This window comes from Crinia signifera, chromosome 3, assembly GCF_055691185.1.
Source record: "Crinia signifera chromosome 3, ASM5569118v1, whole genome shotgun sequence".
NCBI lineage: Eukaryota > Metazoa > Chordata > Amphibia > Anura > Myobatrachidae > Crinia > Crinia signifera.
In genome coordinates this window covers 107723818-107742701 of record NC_139219.1, presented here as the reverse complement: position 1 = coordinate 107742701, position 18884 = coordinate 107723818, and the positions used below count along the sequence as shown (strand labels likewise).

At 43.5% G+C, this 18884-nt stretch overlaps 19 non-coding genes across 19 annotated transcripts; 9 read left to right on the top strand and 10 right to left on the bottom strand.

Annotated features, from left to right (window-relative positions):
• Positions 1 to 704: 704 nt before the first annotated feature.
• Positions 705 to 775, bottom strand: TRNAG-GCC (transfer RNA glycine (anticodon GCC)). The gene has a single exon. It is a non-coding gene; the product is annotated as a tRNA-Gly (tRNA).
• Positions 776 to 931: 156 nt separating this feature from the next.
• On the top strand, positions 932 to 1004 carry TRNAK-CUU (transfer RNA lysine (anticodon CUU)). Its single transcript has one exon. It is a non-coding gene; the product is annotated as a tRNA-Lys (tRNA).
• Positions 1005 to 2946: 1942 nt separating this feature from the next.
• TRNAG-GCC (transfer RNA glycine (anticodon GCC)) lies at positions 2947 to 3017 on the bottom strand. The gene has a single exon. It is a non-coding gene; the product is annotated as a tRNA-Gly (tRNA).
• A 156-nt stretch (positions 3018 to 3173) lies between these two features.
• Positions 3174 to 3246, top strand: TRNAK-CUU (transfer RNA lysine (anticodon CUU)). The gene has a single exon. It is a non-coding gene; the product is annotated as a tRNA-Lys (tRNA).
• An 821-nt stretch (positions 3247 to 4067) lies between these two features.
• TRNAG-GCC (transfer RNA glycine (anticodon GCC)) lies at positions 4068 to 4138 on the bottom strand. The gene has a single exon. It is a non-coding gene; the product is annotated as a tRNA-Gly (tRNA).
• Positions 4139 to 5188: 1050 nt separating this feature from the next.
• On the bottom strand, positions 5189 to 5259 carry TRNAG-GCC (transfer RNA glycine (anticodon GCC)). The gene has a single exon. It is a non-coding gene; the product is annotated as a tRNA-Gly (tRNA).
• A 156-nt stretch (positions 5260 to 5415) lies between these two features.
• TRNAK-CUU (transfer RNA lysine (anticodon CUU)) lies at positions 5416 to 5488 on the top strand. Its single transcript has one exon. It is a non-coding gene; the product is annotated as a tRNA-Lys (tRNA).
• An 821-nt stretch (positions 5489 to 6309) lies between these two features.
• TRNAG-GCC (transfer RNA glycine (anticodon GCC)) lies at positions 6310 to 6380 on the bottom strand. The gene has a single exon. It is a non-coding gene; the product is annotated as a tRNA-Gly (tRNA).
• A 156-nt stretch (positions 6381 to 6536) lies between these two features.
• TRNAK-CUU (transfer RNA lysine (anticodon CUU)) lies at positions 6537 to 6609 on the top strand. Its single transcript has one exon. It is a non-coding gene; the product is annotated as a tRNA-Lys (tRNA).
• An 821-nt stretch (positions 6610 to 7430) lies between these two features.
• Positions 7431 to 7501, bottom strand: TRNAG-GCC (transfer RNA glycine (anticodon GCC)). The gene has a single exon. It is a non-coding gene; the product is annotated as a tRNA-Gly (tRNA).
• A 156-nt stretch (positions 7502 to 7657) lies between these two features.
• On the top strand, positions 7658 to 7730 carry TRNAK-CUU (transfer RNA lysine (anticodon CUU)). The gene has a single exon. It is a non-coding gene; the product is annotated as a tRNA-Lys (tRNA).
• A 1942-nt stretch (positions 7731 to 9672) lies between these two features.
• Positions 9673 to 9743, bottom strand: TRNAG-GCC (transfer RNA glycine (anticodon GCC)). The gene has a single exon. It is a non-coding gene; the product is annotated as a tRNA-Gly (tRNA).
• A 156-nt stretch (positions 9744 to 9899) lies between these two features.
• TRNAK-CUU (transfer RNA lysine (anticodon CUU)) lies at positions 9900 to 9972 on the top strand. Its single transcript has one exon. It is a non-coding gene; the product is annotated as a tRNA-Lys (tRNA).
• Positions 9973 to 11914: 1942 nt separating this feature from the next.
• TRNAG-GCC (transfer RNA glycine (anticodon GCC)) lies at positions 11915 to 11985 on the bottom strand. The gene has a single exon. It is a non-coding gene; the product is annotated as a tRNA-Gly (tRNA).
• A 156-nt stretch (positions 11986 to 12141) lies between these two features.
• Positions 12142 to 12214, top strand: TRNAK-CUU (transfer RNA lysine (anticodon CUU)). Its single transcript has one exon. It is a non-coding gene; the product is annotated as a tRNA-Lys (tRNA).
• An 821-nt stretch (positions 12215 to 13035) lies between these two features.
• TRNAG-GCC (transfer RNA glycine (anticodon GCC)) lies at positions 13036 to 13106 on the bottom strand. Its single transcript has one exon. It is a non-coding gene; the product is annotated as a tRNA-Gly (tRNA).
• A 1172-nt stretch (positions 13107 to 14278) lies between these two features.
• On the top strand, positions 14279 to 14351 carry TRNAK-CUU (transfer RNA lysine (anticodon CUU)). Its single transcript has one exon. It is a non-coding gene; the product is annotated as a tRNA-Lys (tRNA).
• An 821-nt stretch (positions 14352 to 15172) lies between these two features.
• TRNAG-GCC (transfer RNA glycine (anticodon GCC)) lies at positions 15173 to 15243 on the bottom strand. Its single transcript has one exon. It is a non-coding gene; the product is annotated as a tRNA-Gly (tRNA).
• A 1277-nt stretch (positions 15244 to 16520) lies between these two features.
• TRNAK-CUU (transfer RNA lysine (anticodon CUU)) lies at positions 16521 to 16593 on the top strand. Its single transcript has one exon. It is a non-coding gene; the product is annotated as a tRNA-Lys (tRNA).
• The last annotated feature ends 2291 nt before the right edge of the window (positions 16594 to 18884 follow it).

Genomic DNA, 18884 nt, shown 5'->3' with positions numbered 1-18884 from the left:
TCTACTAAATGTGGAAACCTTGCTTTGGTTTTATAAATTGAAGGGCAATCCTTGCCTTGCCATGATGCCATAACACTGTAAAAAAGCCTAGCTATCTGAGTCAATAGCGAATAAGACTCCAAATCTAAGAGTCATTTGCTTTGAGCACAACATTGGGTGGTGTTTATTCCCTTTTCAGATCCATGCCTCCCTCATGGCAGGCGAGAATTCTACCACTAAACCACAAGATTCTACCACTAAATCATTGTATGTTAAATTCTATACCTGCACCACCAAAATGCAAAGAGCCAGGCACTCTTTAACAAAATATATCGCTGTTTCAGGTGTACATCAGTGGGTGAAACCATGCAGGAATATCAGGATCTACTGAATGTGGAAACTTTGCTTTGGTTTAATAGTGTAGATTGAAGAGCAAGCGTTGCCTTGCCTTGATGCTACAACACTGTAACAAAGCCTGGCCAGCTTAGTCAATAGAAATAAAACTCCCAAGCTAAGAGTCATATGCTTTTAGTACAACATTTGTTTGGTGTTTATTCCCTTTTCAGATCCAGACCTCTCTCTTGGCAGGTGGGAATTCTACCACTAAACCACAAGATTCTAACATTAATTTATTGTATGTGGAATTCTATACCTGCACCACCAAAAAGCAAAGAGCCAGACACTCTTTAACAAAATATACCATAATTTCAGTAAAACTTGAGTACTGCATTGGCCGGGAATCGAACCCGGGCCTCCCGCGTGGCAGGCGAGAATTCTACCACTGAACAACCAATGCTTCACATTTTACTTCACGGTTACTTACCCATTTTCCTCAATTTGTGAAACCAAGCATGCATCTCAGTGTACTGAATGTGGTAGCCTAGATCTACTTTAATAGCTTGTAGGGCACTCCTTGGCTTGAGTGGCCTTTTTGTCACACAACAGTAACCAAGCCTGGCTAGCTCAGTTGGTAGAGCATGAGACTCTTAATCTCAGGGTCGTGGGTTCGAGCCCCACGTTGGGCGGTGTTTTTTCCCAGAATTCTACAGGCGAGATCTCTGTCACTACACAACCAAACGTGTTTTATTTGAAACTTAAAAGAGGTGTACATCAGTGTGTGAAACCAAGCAGGAATCTCAGGATCTACTAAATGTGGAAACCTTGCTTTGGTTTTATTAATTGAAGGGCAATCCTTGCCTTGCCATGATGCCATAACACTGTAAAAAAGCCTAGCTATCTGAGTCAATAGCGAATAAGACTCCAAATCTAAGAGTCATTTGCTTTGAGCACAACATTGGGTGGTGTTTATTCCCTTTTCAGATCCATGCCTCCCTCATGGCAGGCGAGAATTCTACCACTAAACCACAAGATTCTACCACTAAATCATTGTATGTTAAATTCTATACCTGCACCACCAAAATGCAAAGAGCCAGGCACTCTTTAACAAAATATATCGCTGTTTCAGGTGTACATCAGTGGGTGAAACCATGCAGGAATATCAGGATCTACTGAATGTGGAAACTTTGCTTTGGTTTAATAGTGTAGATTGAAGAGCAAGCGTTGCCTTGCCTTGATGCTACAACACTGTAACAAAGCCTGGCCAGCTTAGTCAATAGAAATAAAACTCCCAAGCTAAGAGTCATATGCTTTTAGTACAACATTTGTTTGGTGTTTATTTCCTTTTCAGATCCAGACCTCTCTCTTGGCAGGTGGGAATTCTACCACTAAACCACAAGATTCTACCATTAATTTATTGTATGTGGAATTCTATACCTGCACCACCAAAATGCAAAGAGCCAGCCACTCTTTAACAAAATATACCATAATTTCAGTAAAACTTGAGTACTGTATAGGCCGGGAATCGAACCCGGGCCTCCCGCGTGGCAGGCGAGAATTCTACCACTGAACAACCAATGCTTCACATTTTACTTCAAGGTTACTTACCCATTTTCCTCAATGTGTGAAACCAAGCATGCATCTCAGTGTACTGAATGTGGTAGCCTAGATCTACTTTAATAGCTTGTAGGGCACTCCTTGGCTTGAGTGGCCTTTTTGTCACATCACAGTAACCAAGCCTGGCTAGCTCAGTCGGTAGAGCATGAGACTCTTAATCTCAGGGTCGTGGGTTCGAGCCCCACGTTGCTCGGTGTTTTTTCCCAGAATTCTACAGGCCAGATCTCTGTCACTACACAACCAAACGTGTTTTATTTGAAACTTAAAAGAGGTGTACATCAGTGTGTGAAACCAAGCAGGAATCTCAGGATCTACTAAATGTGGAAACCTTGCTTTGGTTTTATAAATTGAAGGGCAATCCTTGCCTTGCCATGATGCCATAACACTGTAAAAAAGCCTAGCTATCTGAGTCAATAGCGAATAAGACTCCAAATCTAAGAGTCATTTGCTTTGAGCACAACATTGGGTGGTGTTTATTCCCTTTTCAGATCCATGCCTCCCTCATGGCAGGCGAGAATTCTACCACTAAACCACAAGATTCTACCACTAAATCATTGTATGTTAAATTCTATACCTGCACCACCAAAATGCAAAGAGCCAGGCACTCTTTAACAAAATATATCGCTGTTTCAGGTGTACATCAGTGGGTGAAACCATGCAGGAATATCAGGATCTACTGAATGTGGAAACTTTGCTTTGGTTTAGTAGTGTAGATTGAAGAGCAAGCGTTGCCTTGCCTTGATGCTACAACACTGTAACAAAGCCTGGCCAGCGTAGTCAATAGAAATAAAACTCCCAAGCTAAGAGTCATATGCTTTTAGTACAACATTTGTTTGGTGTTTATTCCCTTTTCAGATCCAGACCTCTCTCTTGGCAGGTGGGAATTCTACCACTAAACCACAAGATTCTACCATTAATTTATTGTATGTGGAATTCTATACCTGCACCACCAAAAAGCAAAGAGCCAGACACTCTTTAACAAAATATAGCATAATTTCAGTAAAACTTGAGTACTGCATTGGCCGGGAATCGAACCCGGGCCTCCCGCGTGGCAGGCGAGAATTCTACCACTGAACAACCAATGCTTCACATTTTACTTCACGGTTACTTACCCATTTTCCTCAATGTGTGAAACCAAGCATGCATCTCAGTGTACTGAATGTGGTAGCCTAGATCTACTTTAATAGCTTGTATTGCACTCCTTGGCTTGAGTGGCCTTTTTGTCACATCACAGTAACCAAGCCTGGCTAGCTCAGTCGGTAGAGCATGAGACTCTTAATCTCAGGGTCGTGGGTTCGAGCCCCACGTTGGGCGGTGTTTTTTCCCAGAATTCTACAGGCGAGATCTCTGTCACTACACAACCAAACGTGTTTTATTTGAAACTTAAAAGAGGTGTACATCAGTGTGTGAAACCAAGCAGGAATCTCAGGATCTACTAAATGTGGAAACCTTGCTTTGGTTTTATAAATTGAAGGGCAATCCTTGCCTTGCCATGATGCCATAACACTGTAAAAAAGCCTAGCTATCTGAGTCAATAGCGAATAAGACTCCAAATCTAAGAGTCATTTGCTTTGAGCACAACATTGGGTGGTGTTTATTCCCTTTTCAGATCCATGCCTCCCTCATGGCAGGCGAGAATTCTACCACTAAACCACAAGATTCTACCACTAAATCATTGTATGTTAAATTCTATACCTGCACCACCAAAATGCAAAGAGCCAGGCACTCTTTAACAAAATATATCGCTGTTTCAGGTGTACATCAGTGGGTGAAACCATGCAGGAATATCAGGATCTACTGAATGTGGAAACTTTGCTTTGGTTTAATAGTGTAGATTGAAGAGCAAGCGTTGCCTTGCCTTGATGCTACAACACTGTAACAAAGCCTGGCCAGCTTAGTCAATAGAAATAAAACTCCCAAGCTAAGAGTCATATGCTTTTAGTACAACATTTGTTTGGTGTTTATTCCCTTTTCAGATCCAGACCTCTCTCTTGGCAGGTGGGAATTCTACCACTAAACCACAAGATTCTACCATTAATTTATTGTATGTGGAATTCTATACCTGCACCACCAAAATGCAAAGAGCCAGACACTCTTTAACAAAATATACCATAATTTCAGTAAAACTTGAGTACTGCATTGGCCGGGAATCGAACCCGGGCCTCCCGCGTGGCAGGCGAGAATTCTACCACTGAACAACCAATGCTTCACATTTTACTTCACGGTTACTTACCCATTTTCCTCAATGTGTGAAACCAAGCATGCATCTCAGTGTACTGAATGTGGTAGCCTAGATCTACTTTAATAGCTTGTATTGCACTCCTTGGCTTGAGTGGCCTTTTTGTCACATCACAGTAACCAAGCCTGGCTAGCTCAGTCGGTAGAGCATGAGACTCTTAATCTCAGGGTCGTGGGTTCGAGCCCCACGTTGGGTGGTGTTTTTTCCCAGAATTCTACAGGCGAGATCTCTGTCACTACACAACCAAACGTGTTTTATTTGAAACTTAAAAGAGGTGTACATCAGTGTGTGAAACCAAGCAGGAATCTCAGGATCTACTAAATGTGGAAACCTTGCTTTGGTTTTATAAATTGAAGGGCAATCCTTGCCTTGCCATGATGCCATAACACTGTAAAAAAGCCTAGCTATCTGAGTCAATAGTGAATAAGACTCCAAATCTAAGAGTCATTTGCTTTGAGCACAACATTGGGTGGTGTTTATTCCCTTTTCAGATCCATGCCTCCCTCATGGCAGGCGAGAATTCTACCACTAAACCACAAGATTCTACCACTAAATCATTGTATGTTAAATTCTATACCTGCACCACCAAAATGCAAAGAGCCAGGCACTCTTTAACAAAATATATCGCTGTTTCAGGTGTACATCAGTGGGTGAAACCATGCAGGAATATCAGGATCTACTGAATGTGGAAACTTTGCTTTGGTTTAATAGTGTAGATTGAAGAGCAAGCGTTGCCTTGCCTTGATGCTACAACACTGTAACAAAGCCTGGCCAGCTTAGTCAATAGAAATAAAACTCCCAAGCTAAGAGTCATATGCTTTTAGTACAACATTTGTTTGGTGTTTATTCCCTTTTCAGATCCAGACCTCTCTCTTGGCAGGTGGGAATTCTACCACTAAACCACAAGATTCTAACATTAATTTATTGTATGTGGAATTCTATACCTGCACCACCAAAAAGCAAAGAGCCAGACACTCTTTAACAAAATATACCATAATTTCAGTAAAACTTGAGTACTGCATTGGCCGGGAATCGAACCCGGGCCTCCCGCGTGGCAGGCGAGAATTCTACCACTGAACAACCAATGCTTCACATTTTACTTCACGGTTACTTACCCATTTTCCTCAATTTGTGAAACCAAGCATGCATCTCAGTGTACTGAATGTGGTAGCCTAGATCTACTTTAATAGCTTGTTTGGCACTCCTTGGCTTGAGTGGCCTTTTTGTCACACAACAGTAACCAAGCCTGGCTAGCTCAGTCGGTAGAGCATGAGACTCTTAATCTCAGGGTCGTGGGTTCGAGCCCCACGTTGGGCGGTGTTTTTTCCCAGAATTCTACAGGCGAGATCTCTGTCACTACACAACCAAACGTGTTTTATTTGAAACTTAAAAGAGGTGTACATCAGTGTGTGAAACCAAGCAGGAATCTCAGGATCTACTAAATGTGGAAACCTTGCTTTGGTTTTATAAATTGAAGGGCAATCCTTGCCTTGCCATGATGCCATAACACTGTAAAAAAGCCTAGCTATCTGAGTCAATAGCGAATAAGACTCCAAATCTAAGAGTCATTTGCTTTGAGCACAACATTGGGTGGTGTTTATTCCCTTTTCAGATCCATGCCTCCCTCATGGCAGGCGAGAATTCTACCACTAAACCACAAGATTCTACCACTAAATCATTGTATGTTAAATTCTATACCTGCACCACCAAAATGCAAAGAGCCAGGCACTCTTTAACAAAATATATCGCTGTTTCAGGTGTACATCAGTGGGTGAAACCATGCAGGAATATCAGGATCTACTGAATGTGGAAACTTTGCTTTGGTTTAATAGTGTAGATTGAAGAGCAAGCGTTGCCTTGCCTTGATGCTACAACACTGTAACAAAGCCTGGCCAGCTTAGTCAATAGAAATAAAACTCCCAAGCTAAGAGTCATATGCTTTTAGTACAACATTTGTTTGGTGTTTATTCCCTTTTCAGATCCAGACCTCTCTCTTGGCAGGTGGGAATTCTACCACTAAACCACAAGATTCTACCATTAATTTATTGTATGTGGAATTCTATACCTGCACCACCAAAATGCAAAGAGCCAGACACTCTTTAACAAAATATACCATAATTTCAGTAAAACTTGAGTACTGCATTGGCCGGGAATCGAACCCGGGCCTCCCGCGTGGCAGGCGAGAATTCTACCACTGAACAACCAATGCTTCACATTTTACTTCACGGTTACTTACCCATTTTCCTCAATGTGTGAAACCAAGCATGCATCTCAGTGTACTGAATGTGGTAGCCTAGATCTACTTTAATAGCTTGTATTGCACTCCTTGGCTTGAGTGGCCTTTTTGTCACATCACAGTAACCAAGCCTGGCTAGCTCAGTCGGTAGAGCATGAGACTCTTAATCTCAGGGTCGTGGGTTCGAGCCCCACGTTGGGCGGTGTTTTTTCCCAGAATTCTACAGGCGAGATCTCTGTCACTACACAACCAAACGTGTTTTATTTGAAACTTAAAAGAGGTGTACATCAGTGTGTGAAACCAAGCAGGAATCTCAGGATCTACTAAATGTGGAAACCTTGCTTTGGTTTTATAAATTGAAGGGCAATCCTTGCCTTGCCATGATGCCATAACACTGTAAAAAAGCCTAGCTATCTGAGTCAATAGCGAATAAGACTCCAAATCTAAGAGTCATTTGCTTTGAGCACAACATTGGGTGGTGTTTATTCCCTTTTCAGATCCATGCCTCCCTCATGGCAGGCGAGAATTCTACCACTAAACCGCAAGATTCTACCACTAAATCATTGTATGTTAAATTCTATACCTGCACCACCAAAATGCAAAGAGCCAGGCACTCTTTAACAAAATATATCGCTGTTTCAGGTGTACATCAGTGGGTGAAACCATGCAGGAATATCAGGATCTACTGAATGTGGAAACTTTGCTTTGGTTTAATAGTGTAGATTGAAGAGCAAGCGTTGCCTTGCCTTGATGCTACAACACTGTAACAAAGCCTGGCCAGCTTAGTCAATAGAAATAAAACTCCCAAGCTAAGAGTCATATGCTTTTAGTACAACATTTGTTTGGTGTTTATTCCCTTTTCAGATCCAGACCTCTCTCTTGGCAGGTGGGAATTCTACCACTAAACCACAAGATTCTACCATTAATTTATTGTATGTGGAATTCTATACCTGCACCACCAAAATGCAAAGAGCCTGGCACTCTTTAACAAAATATACCATAATTTCAGTAAAACTTGAGTACTGCATTGGCCGGGAATCGAACCCGGGCCTCCCGCGTGGCAGGCGAGAATTCTACCACTGAACAACCAATGCTTCACATTATACTTCATGTTTACTTACCCATTTTCCTCAATGTGTGAAACCAAGCATGCATCTCAGTGTACTGAATGTGGTAGCCTAGATCTACTTTAATAGCTTGTAGGGCACTCCTTGGCTTGAGTGGCCTTTTTGTCACATCACAGTAACCAAGCCTGGCTAGCTCAGTCGGTAGAGCATGAGACTCTTAATCTCAGGGTCGTGGGTTCGAGCCCCACGTTGGGCGGTGTTTTTTCCCAGAATTCTACAGGCGAGATCTCTGTCACTACACAACCAAACGTGTTTTATTTGAAACTTAAAAGAGGTGTACATCAGTGTGTGAAACCAAGCAGGAATCTCAGGATCTACTAAATGTGGAAACCTTGCTTTGGTTTTATAAATTGAAGGGCAGTCCTTGCCTTGCCATGATGCCATAACACTGTAAAAAAGCCTAGCTATCTGAGTCAATAGCGAATAAGACTCCAAATCTAAGAGTCATTTGCTTTGAGCACAACATTGGGTGGTGTTTATTCCCTTTTCAGATCCATGCCTCCCTCATGGCAGGCGAGAATTCTACCACTAAACCACAAGATTCTACCACTAAATCATTGTATGTTAAATTCGATACCTGCACCACCAAAATGCAAAGAGCCAGGCACTCTTTAACAAAATATATCGCTGTTTCAGGTGTACATCAGTGGGTGAAACCATGCAGGAATATCAGGATCTACTGAATGTGGAAACTTTGCTTTGGTTTAATAGTGTAGATTGAAGAGCAAGCGTTGCCTTGCCTTGATGCTACAACACTGTAACAAAGCCTGGCCAGCTTAGTCAATAGAAATAAAACTCCCAAGCTAAGAGTCATATGCTTTTAGTACAACATTTGTTTGGTGTTTATTCCCTTTTCAGATCCAGACCTCTCTCTTGGCAGGTGGGAATTCTACCACTAAACCACAAGATTCTACCATTAATTTATTGTATGTGGAATTCTATACCTGCACCACCAAAATGCAAAGAGCCAGGCACTCTTTAACAAAATATACCATAATTTCAGTAAAACTTGAGTACTGTATTGGCCGGGAATCGAACCCGGGCCTCCCGCGTGGCAGGCGAGAATTCTACCACTGAACAACCAATGCTTCACATTTTACTTCAAGGTTACTTACCCATTTTCCTCAATGTGTGAAACCAAGCATGCATCTCAGTGTACTGAATGTGGTAGCCTAGATCTACTTTAATAGCTTGTAGGGCACTCCTTGGCTTGAGTGGCCTTTTTGTCACATCACAGTAACCAAGCCTGGCTAGCTCAGTCGGTAGAGCATGAGACTCTTAATCTCAGGGTCGTGGGTTCGAGCCCCACGTTGCTCGGTGTTTTTTCCCAGAATTCTACAGGCCAGATCTCTGTCACTACACAACCAAACGTGTTTTATTTGAAACTTAAAAGAGGTGTACATCAGTGTGTGAAACCAAGCAGGAATCTCAGGATCTACTAAATGTGGAAACCTTGCTTTGGTTTTATAAATTGAAGGGCAATCCTTGCCTTGCCATGATGCCATAACACTGTAAAAAAGCCTAGCTATCTGAGTCAATAGCGAATAAGACTCCAAATCTAAGAGTCATTTGCTTTGAGCACAACATTGGGTGGTGTTTATTCCCTTTTCAGATCCATGCCTCCCTCATGGCAGGCGAGAATTCTACCACTAAACCACAAGATTCTACCACTAAATCATTGTATGTTAAATTCTATACCTGCACCACCAAAATGCAAAGAGCCAGGCACTCTTTAACAAAATATATCGCTGTTTCAGGTGTACATCAGTGGGTGAAACCATGCAGGAATATCAGGATCTACTGAATGTGGAAACTTTGCTTTGGTTTAATAGTGTAGATTGAAGAGCAAGCGTTGCCTTGCCTTGATGCTACAACACTGTAACAAAGCCTGGCCAGCTTAGTCAATAGAAATAAAACTCCCAAGCTAAGAGTCATATGCTTTTAGTACAACATTTGTTTGGTGTTTATTCCCTTTTCAGATCCAGACCTCTCTCTTGGCAGGTGGGAATTCTACCACTAAACCACAAGATTCTAACATTAATTTATTGTATGTGGAATTCTATACCTGCACCACCAAAAAGCAAAGAGCCAGACACTCTTTAACAAAATATACCATAATTTCAGTAAAACTTGAGTACTGCATTGGCCGGGAATCGAACCCGGGCCTCCCGCGTGGCAGGCGAGAATTCTACCACTGAACAACCAATGCTTCACATTTTACTTCACGGTTACTTACCCATTTTCCTCAATTTGTGAAACCAAGCATGCATCTCAGTGTACTGAATGTGGTAGCCTAGATCTACTTTAATAGCTTGTAGGGCACTCCTTGGCTTGAGTGGCCTTTTTGTCACACAACAGTAACCAAGCCTGGCTAGCTCAGTTGGTAGAGCATGAGACTCTTAATCTCAGGGTCGTGGGTTCGAGCCCCACGTTGGGCGGTGTTTTTTCCCAGAATTCTACAGGCGAGATCTCTGTCACTACACAACCAAACGTGTTTTATTTGAAACTTAAAAGAGGTGTACATCAGTGTGTGAAACCAAGCAGGAATCTCAGGATCTACTAAATGTGGAAACCTTGCTTTGGTTTTATAAATTGAAGGGCAATCCTTGCCTTGCCATGATGCCATAACACTGTAAAAAAGCCTAGCTATCTGAGTCAATAGCGAATAAGACTCCAAATCTAAGAGTCATTTGCTTTGAGCACAACATTGGGTGGTGTTTATTCCCTTTTCAGATCCATGCCTCCCTCATGGCAGGCGAGAATTCTACCACTAAACCACAAGATTCTACCACTAAATCATTGTATGTTAAATTCTATACCTGCACCACCAAAATGCAAAGAGCCAGGCACTCTTTAACAAAATATATCGCTGTTTCAGGTGTACATCAGTGGGTGAAACCATGCAGGAATATCAGGATCTACTGAATGTGGAAACTTTGCTTTGGTTTAATAGTGTAGATTGAAGAGCAAGCGTTGCCTTGCCTTGATGCTACAACACTGTAACAAAGCCTGGCCAGCTTAGTCAATAGAAATAAAACTCCCAAGCTAAGAGTCATATGCTTTTAGTACAACATTTGTTTGGTGTTTATTTCCTTTTCAGATCCAGACCTCTCTCTTGGCAGGTGGGAATTCTACCACTAAACCACAAGATTCTACCATTAATTTATTGTATGTGGAATTCTATACCTGCACCACCAAAATGCAAAGAGCCAGCCACTCTTTAACAAAATATACCATAATTTCAGTAAAACTTGAGTACTGTATAGGCCGGGAATCGAACCCGGGCCTCCCGCGTGGCAGGCGAGAATTCTACCACTGAACAACCAATGCTTCACATTTTACTTCAAGGTTACTTACCCATTTTCCTCAATGTGTGAAACCAAGCATGCATCTCAGTGTACTGAATGTGGTAGCCTAGATCTACTTTAATAGCTTGTAGGGCACTCCTTGGCTTGAGTGGCCTTTTTGTCACATCACAGTAACCAAGCCTGGCTAGCTCAGTCGGTAGAGCATGAGACTCTTAATCTCAGGGTCGTGGGTTCGAGCCCCACGTTGCTCGGTGTTTTTTCCCAGAATTCTACAGGCCAGATCTCTGTCACTACACAACCAAACGTGTTTTATTTGAAACTTAAAAGAGGTGTACATCAGTGTGTGAAACCAAGCAGGAATCTCAGGATCTACTAAATGTGGAAACCTTGCTTTGGTTTTATAAATTGAAGGGCAATCCTTGCCTTGCCATGATGCCATAACACTGTAAAAAAGCCTAGCTATCTGAGTCAATAGCGAATAAGACTCCAAATCTAAGAGTCATTTGCTTTGAGCACAACATTGGGTGGTGTTTATTCCCTTTTCAGATCCATGCCTCCCTCATGGCAGGCGAGAATTCTACCACTAAACCACAAGATTCTACCACTAAATCATTGTATGTTAAATTCTATACCTGCACCACCAAAATGCAAAGAGCCAGGCACTCTTTAACAAAATATATCGCTGTTTCAGGTGTACATCAGTGGGTGAAACCATGCAGGAATATCAGGATCTACTGAATGTGGAAACTTTGCTTTGGTTTAGTAGTGTAGATTGAAGAGCAAGCGTTGCCTTGCCTTGATGCTACAACACTGTAACAAAGCCTGGCCAGCGTAGTCAATAGAAATAAAACTCCCAAGCTAAGAGTCATATGCTTTTAGTACAACATTTGTTTGGTGTTTATTCCCTTTTCAGATCCAGACCTCTCTCTTGGCAGGTGGGAATTCTACCACTAAACCACAAGATTCTACCATTAATTTATTGTATGTGGAATTCTATACCTGCACCACCAAAAAGCAAAGAGCCAGACACTCTTTAACAAAATATAGCATAATTTCAGTAAAACTTGAGTACTGCATTGGCCGGGAATCGAACCCGGGCCTCCCGCGTGGCAGGCGAGAATTCTACCACTGAACAACCAATGCTTCACATTTTACTTCACGGTTACTTACCCATTTTCCTCAATGTGTGAAACCAAGCATGCATCTCAGTGTACTGAATGTGGTAGCCTAGATCTACTTTAATAGCTTGTATTGCACTCCTTGGCTTGAGTGGCCTTTTTGTCACATCACAGTAACCAAGCCTGGCTAGCTCAGTCGGTAGAGCATGAGACTCTTAATCTCAGGGTCGTGGGTTCGAGCCCCACGTTGGGCGGTGTTTTTTCCCAGAATTCTACAGGCGAGATCTCTGTCACTACACAACCAAACGTGTTTTATTTGAAACTTAAAAGAGGTGTACATCAGTGTGTGAAACCAAGCAGGAATCTCAGGATCTACTAAATGTGGAAACCTTGCTTTGGTTTTATAAATTGAAGGGCAATCCTTGCCTTGCCATGATGCCATAACACTGTAAAAAAGCCTAGCTATCTGAGTCAATAGCGAATAAGACTCCAAATCTAAGAGTCATTTGCTTTGAGCACAACATTGGGTGGTGTTTATTCCCTTTTCAGATCCATGCCTCCCTCATGGCAGGCGAGAATTCTACCACTAAACCACAAGATTCTACCACTAAATCATTGTATGTTAAATTCTATACCTGCACCACCAAAATGCAAAGAGCCAGGCACTCTTTAACAAAATATATCGCTGTTTCAGGTGTACATCAGTGGGTGAAACCATGCAGGAATATCAGGATCTACTGAATGTGGAAACTTTGCTTTGGTTTAATAGTGTAGATTGAAGAGCAAGCGTTGCCTTGCCTTGATGCTACAACACTGTAACAAAGCCTGGCCAGCTTAGTCAATAGAAATAAAACTCCCAAGCTAAGAGTCATATGCTTTTAGTACAACATTTGTTTGGTGTTTATTCCCTTTTCAGATCCAGACCTCTCTCTTGGCAGGTGGGAATTCTACCACTAAACCACAAGATTCTACCATTAATTTATTGTATGTGGAATTCTATACCTGCACCACCAAAATGCAAAGAGCCAGACACTCTTTAACAAAATATACCATAATTTCAGTAAAACTTGAGTACTGCATTGGCCGGGAATCGAACCCGGGCCTCCCGCGTGGCAGGCGAGAATTCTACCACTGAACAACCAATGCTTCACATTTTACTTCACGGTTACTTACCCATTTTCCTCAATGTGTGAAACCAAGCATGCATCTCAGTGTACTGAATGTGGTAGCCTAGATCTACTTTAATAGCTTGTATTGCACTCCTTGGCTTGAGTGGCCTTTTTGTCACATCACAGTAACCAAGCCTGGCTAGCTCAGTCGGTAGAGCATGAGACTCTTAATCTCAGGGTCGTGGGTTCGAGCCCCACGTTGGGTGGTGTTTTTTCCCAGAATTCTACAGGCGAGATCTCTGTCACTACACAACCAAACGTGTTTTATTTGAAACTTAAAAGAGGTGTACATCAGTGTGTGAAACCAAGCAGGAATCTCAGGATCTACTAAATGTGGAAACCTTGCTTTGGTTTTATAAATTGAAGGGCAATCCTTGCCTTGCCATGATGCCATAACACTGTAAAAAAGCCTAGCTATCTGAGTCAATAGCGAATAAGACTCCAAATCTAAGAGTCATTTGCTTTGAGCACAACATTGGGTGGTGTTTATTCCCTTTTCAGATCCATGCCTCCCTCATGGCAGGCGAGAATTCTACCACTAAACCACAAGATTCTACCACTAAATCATTGTATGTTAAATTCTATACCTGCACCACCAAAATGCAAAGAGCCAGGCACTCTTTAACAAAATATATCGCTGTTTCAGGTGTACATCAGTGGGTGAAACCATGCAGGAATATCAGGATCTACTGAATGTGGAAACTTTGCTTTGGTTTAATAGTGTAGATTGAAGAGCAATCGTTGCCTTGCCTTGATGCTACAACACTGTAACAAAGCCTGGCCAGCTTAGTCAATAGAAATAAAACTCCCAAGCTAAGAGTCATATGCTTTTAGTACAACATTTGTTTGGTGTTTATTCCCTTTTCAGATCCAGACCTCTCTCTTGGCAGGTGGGAATTCTACCACTAAACCACAAGATTCTACCATTAATTTATTGTATGTGGAATTCTATACCTGCACCACCAAAATGCAAAGAGCCAGCCACTCTTTAACAAAATATACCATAATTTCAGTAAAACTTGAGTACTGCATTGGCCGGGAATGTGTAGTGAATGTCAGTGTACTGAATGTGGTAGCCTAGATCTACTTTAATAGCTTGTAGGGCACTCCTTGGCTTGAGTGGCCTTTTTGTCACACAACAGTAACCAAGCCTGGCTAGCTCAGTCGGTAGAGCATGAGACTCTTAATCTCAGGGTCGTGGGTTCGAGCCCCACGTTGGGCGGTGTTTTTTCCCAGAATTCTACAGGCGAGATCTCTGTCACTACACAACCAAACGTGTTTTATTTGAAACTTAAAAGAGGTGTACATCAGTGTGTGAAACCAAGCAGGAATCTCAGGATCTACTAAATGTGGAAACCTTGCTTTGGTTTTATAAATTGAAGGGCAATCCTTGCCTTGCCATGATGCCATAACACTGTAAAAAAGCCTAGCTATCTGAGTCAATAGCGAATAAGACTCCAAATCTAAGAGTCATTTGCTTTGAGCACAACATTGGGTGGTGTTTATTCCCTTTTCAGATCCATGCCTCCCTCATAGCAGGCGAGAATTCTACCACTAAACTACAAGATTCTACCACTAAATCATTGTATGTTGAATTCTATACCTGCACCACCAAAATGCAAAGAGCCAGGCACTCTTTAACAAAATATATCGCTGTTTCAGGTGTACATCAGTGGGTGAAACCATGCAGGAATATCAAGATCTACTGAATGTGGAAACTTTGCTTTGGTTTAATAGTGTAGATTGAAGAGCAAGCGTTGCCTTGCCTTGATGCTACAACACTGTAACAAAGCCTGGCCAGCTTAGTCAATAGAAATAAAACTCCCAAGCTAAGAGTCATATGCTTTTAGTACAACATTTTTTTGGTGTTTATTCCCTTTTCAGATCCAGACCTCTCTCTTGGCAGGTGGGAATTCTACCACTAAACCACAAGATTCTACCATTAATTTATTGTATGTGGAATTCTATACCTGCACCACCAAAATGCAAAGAGCCAGACACTCTTTAACAAAATATACCATAATTTCAGTAAAACTTGAGTACTGCATTGGCCGGGAATCGAACCCGGGCCTCCCGCGTGGCAGGCGAGAATTCTACCACTGAACAACCAATGCTTCACATTTTACTTCACGGTTACTTACCCATTTTCCTCAATGTGTGAAACCAAGCACGCATCTCAGTGTACTGAATGTGGTAGCCTAGATCTACTTTAATAGCTTGTATTGCACTCCTTGGCTTGAGTGGCCTTTTTGTCAAATCACAGTAACCAAGCCTGGCTAGCTCAGTCGGTAGAGCATGAGACTCTTAATCTCAGGTTAATGGGTTCGAGCCCCACGTTGGGTGGTGTTTTTTCCCAGAATTCTACAGGCGAGATCTCTGTCACTACACAACCAAACGTGTTTTATTTGAAACTTAAAAGAGGTGTACATCAGTGTGTGAAACCAAGCAGGAATCTCAGGATCTACTAAATGTGGAAACCTTGCTTTGGTTTTATAGATTGAAGGGCAATCCTTGCCTTGCCATGATGCCATAACACTGTAAAAAAGCCTAGCTATCTGAGTCAATAGCGAATAAGACTCCAAATCTAAGAGTCATTTGCTTTGAGCACAACATTGGGTGGTGTTTATTCCCTTTTCAGATCCATGCCTCCCTCATGGCAGGCGAGAATTCTACCACTAAACCACAAGATTCTACCACTAAATCATTGTATGTTAAATTCTATACCTGCACCACCAAAATGCAAAGAGCCAGGCACTCTTTAACAAAATATATCGCTGTTTCAGGTGTACATCAGTGGGTGAAACCATGCAGGAATATCAGGATCTACTGAATGTGGAAACTTTGCTTTGGTTTAATAGTGTAGATTGAAGAGCAAGCGTTGCCTTGCCTTGATGCTACAACACTGTAACAAAGCCTGGCCAGCTTAGTCAATAGAAATAAAACTCCCAAGCTAAGAGTCATATGCTTTTAGTACAACATTTGTTTGGTGTTTATTCCCTTTTCAGATCCAGACCTCTCTCTTGGCAGGTGGGAATTCTACCACTAAACCACAAGATTCTAACATTAATTTATTGTATGTGGAATTCTATACCTGCACCACCAAAAAGCAAAGAGCCAGACACTCTTTAACAAAATATACCATAATTTCAGTAAAACTTGAGTACTGCATTGGCCGGGAATCGAACCCAGGCCTCCCGCGTGGCAGGCGAGAATTCTACCACTGAACAACCAATGCTTCAAATTTTACTTCACGGTTACTTACCCATTTTCCTCAATTTGTGAAACCAAGCATGCATCTCAGTGTACTGAATGTGGTAGCCTAGATCTACTTTAATAGCTTGTAGGGCACTCCTTGGCTTGAGTGGCCTTTTTGTCACACAACAGTAACCAAGCCTGGCTAGCTCAGTCGGTAGAGCATGAGACTCTTAATCTCAGGGTCGTGGGTTCGAGCCCCACGTTGGGCGGTGTTTTTTCCCAGAATTCTACAGGCGAGATCTCTGTCACTACACAACCAAACGTGTTTTATTTGAAACTTAAAAGAGGTGTACATCAGTGTGTGAAACCAAGCAGGAATCTCAGGATCTACTAAATGTGGAAACCTTGCTTTGGTTTTATAAATTGAAGGGCAATCCTTGCCTTGCCATGATGCCATAACACTGTAAAAAAGCCTAGCTATCTGAGTCAATAGCGAATAAGACTCCAAATCTAAGAGTCATTTGCTTTGAGCACAACATTGGGTGGTGTTTATTCCCTTTTCAGATCCATGCCTCCCTCATGGCAGGCGAGAATTCTACCACTAAACCACAAGATTCTACCACTAAATCATTGTATGTTAAATTCTATACCTGCACCACCAAAATGCAAAGAGCCAGGCACTCTTTAACAAAATATATCGCTGTTTCAGGTGTACATCAGTGGGTGAAACCATGCAGGAATATCAGGATCTACTGAATGTGGAAACTTTGCTTTGGTTTAATAGTGTAGATTAAAGAGCAAGCGTTGCCTTGCCTTGATGCTACAACACTGTAACAAAGCCTGGCCAGCTTAGTCAATAGAAATAAAACTCCCAAGCTAAGAGTCATATGCTTTTTAGTGGCTACGGCGGCAAGCGGGTAAGACGCACTGAGCAGAGCTCCCTGGTCAGCGATCCTGAATCCCATCCTTTTCCCAGGGTGACGCTGAGATCCACCGTACCCCGCCGCCTCTATACCCCCGCTGCACCTGCCGCTACCGTCCCGATTGTCCCCGGCGGCGCCGACAGCCCGTTTGTTCTGCCGGACCGAGGTGAGGACTGCGGCCTAGCCCCGCGCCGCATCGCGGACCTCTGTTTGTGCACGCCCCCACCGCTGACTCCCTGCACGGAGACACACGCTGCCAGTCACCCGCACAGCGCTGCTTACCTGTCGGCGGGTGTTCTCCAACGGCGGCTGGCGGGCGCTATAGCGGGCAGCACCCAGAAGCCAGCCCAGTGCCCCGGCGGCCATCTTTTAAAAAGACAGGCACAGTACACTATATGAGAGACAGTCCTCAGTGGGTGCAGACGGCTCACACATCCTGCCTGATCTGCTATATGCCCACAGGGCACTGACTGCTGCAGGGAGCCTCTGTTACACACGACCTAATAACTTCTATTCATACTCTGCTGCTCCTGACTGTATCTGGGCTGGGGGAGTGGGTGCAGCTGACCCATACTGCCTAGACATGGTGAAACAGAATCATCACAACGCCTCTGCAGCAAAGCTGGCTAAATATGCAAGGGGACAGGAGCCGCAGGGCCCATCAACATCACAGGTGGATGCTGTACCAAACCCTGAGGGCCCGGCCAACCCCGACGCCCCCCCTGACGATACCTCTCCTGCACCCCCATCTCTCCAACAAATCCTGGACGCTATCACTGGCACCGAAAAACGCTTATCAGATAAAATTGAGAAGGTGCAGTGCGACCTGTCCCTGCTCAGGCAGGACGTGCAGCGCATCAGGGAACGTGTAGGAGAGGTGGAAACGCGGGTCTCTACAATGGAAGACACAGTTGATCCTCTGAAGGCTACAGTGGCCACCCTGACGCAACAGGTCACAGGTATACAGAATAAGCTTATGGACATGGAGGGGCGTTTGAGGAGAAATAACGTCCGATTTGTCGGCCTGCCGGAGAGGGAGGAGGGCCAGACACCAGAATCATTCCTTGAGGCCTGGCTTGTCGAGATGTATGGTAGGGAGTCCTTCACCCCTCAATTTGCGGTTGAGAGAGCCCACAGGATTCCCACCCGCCCGCTTCCTCCGGGGGCCCCTCCCAGAACTTTTATTGCCAAATTCCTCCACTACAAAGATCGCGACACGGTTCTGAGGCTGAACCGCACCAAAGGCCCCATGACCAGGAATGGTGCCACCATCTCTACGTTCCCTGATTTCGCCATAGAGGTGCAGAAGGAGAGGGCCTCATTCGTTCCCGTGAAGCGCAGGCTGCGCGACTTGAATCTTCCCTACTCCATGCTCTTTCCGGCCCGGCTGCGGGTGGTGGCGGAGGGCGAGACGAAGTTCTTCAGCAGCCCCCGAGAAGTGGCAGCCTGGCTCGACCGGTTTGCACCTGGCGCTCGACAGCTGGCCCCGCCCTGACCCCTAGAGGTAGCCGGGTGCTGGACCTGGTTTATGCCTCTCTGGACAAGCTGCGGCATCCTTGAACATTTTCCGGGACATGCCTAGATGTCTGCCTGAACCAGCGACGACTGGCCAGCGTAATTATAATCATAGCTGTGAT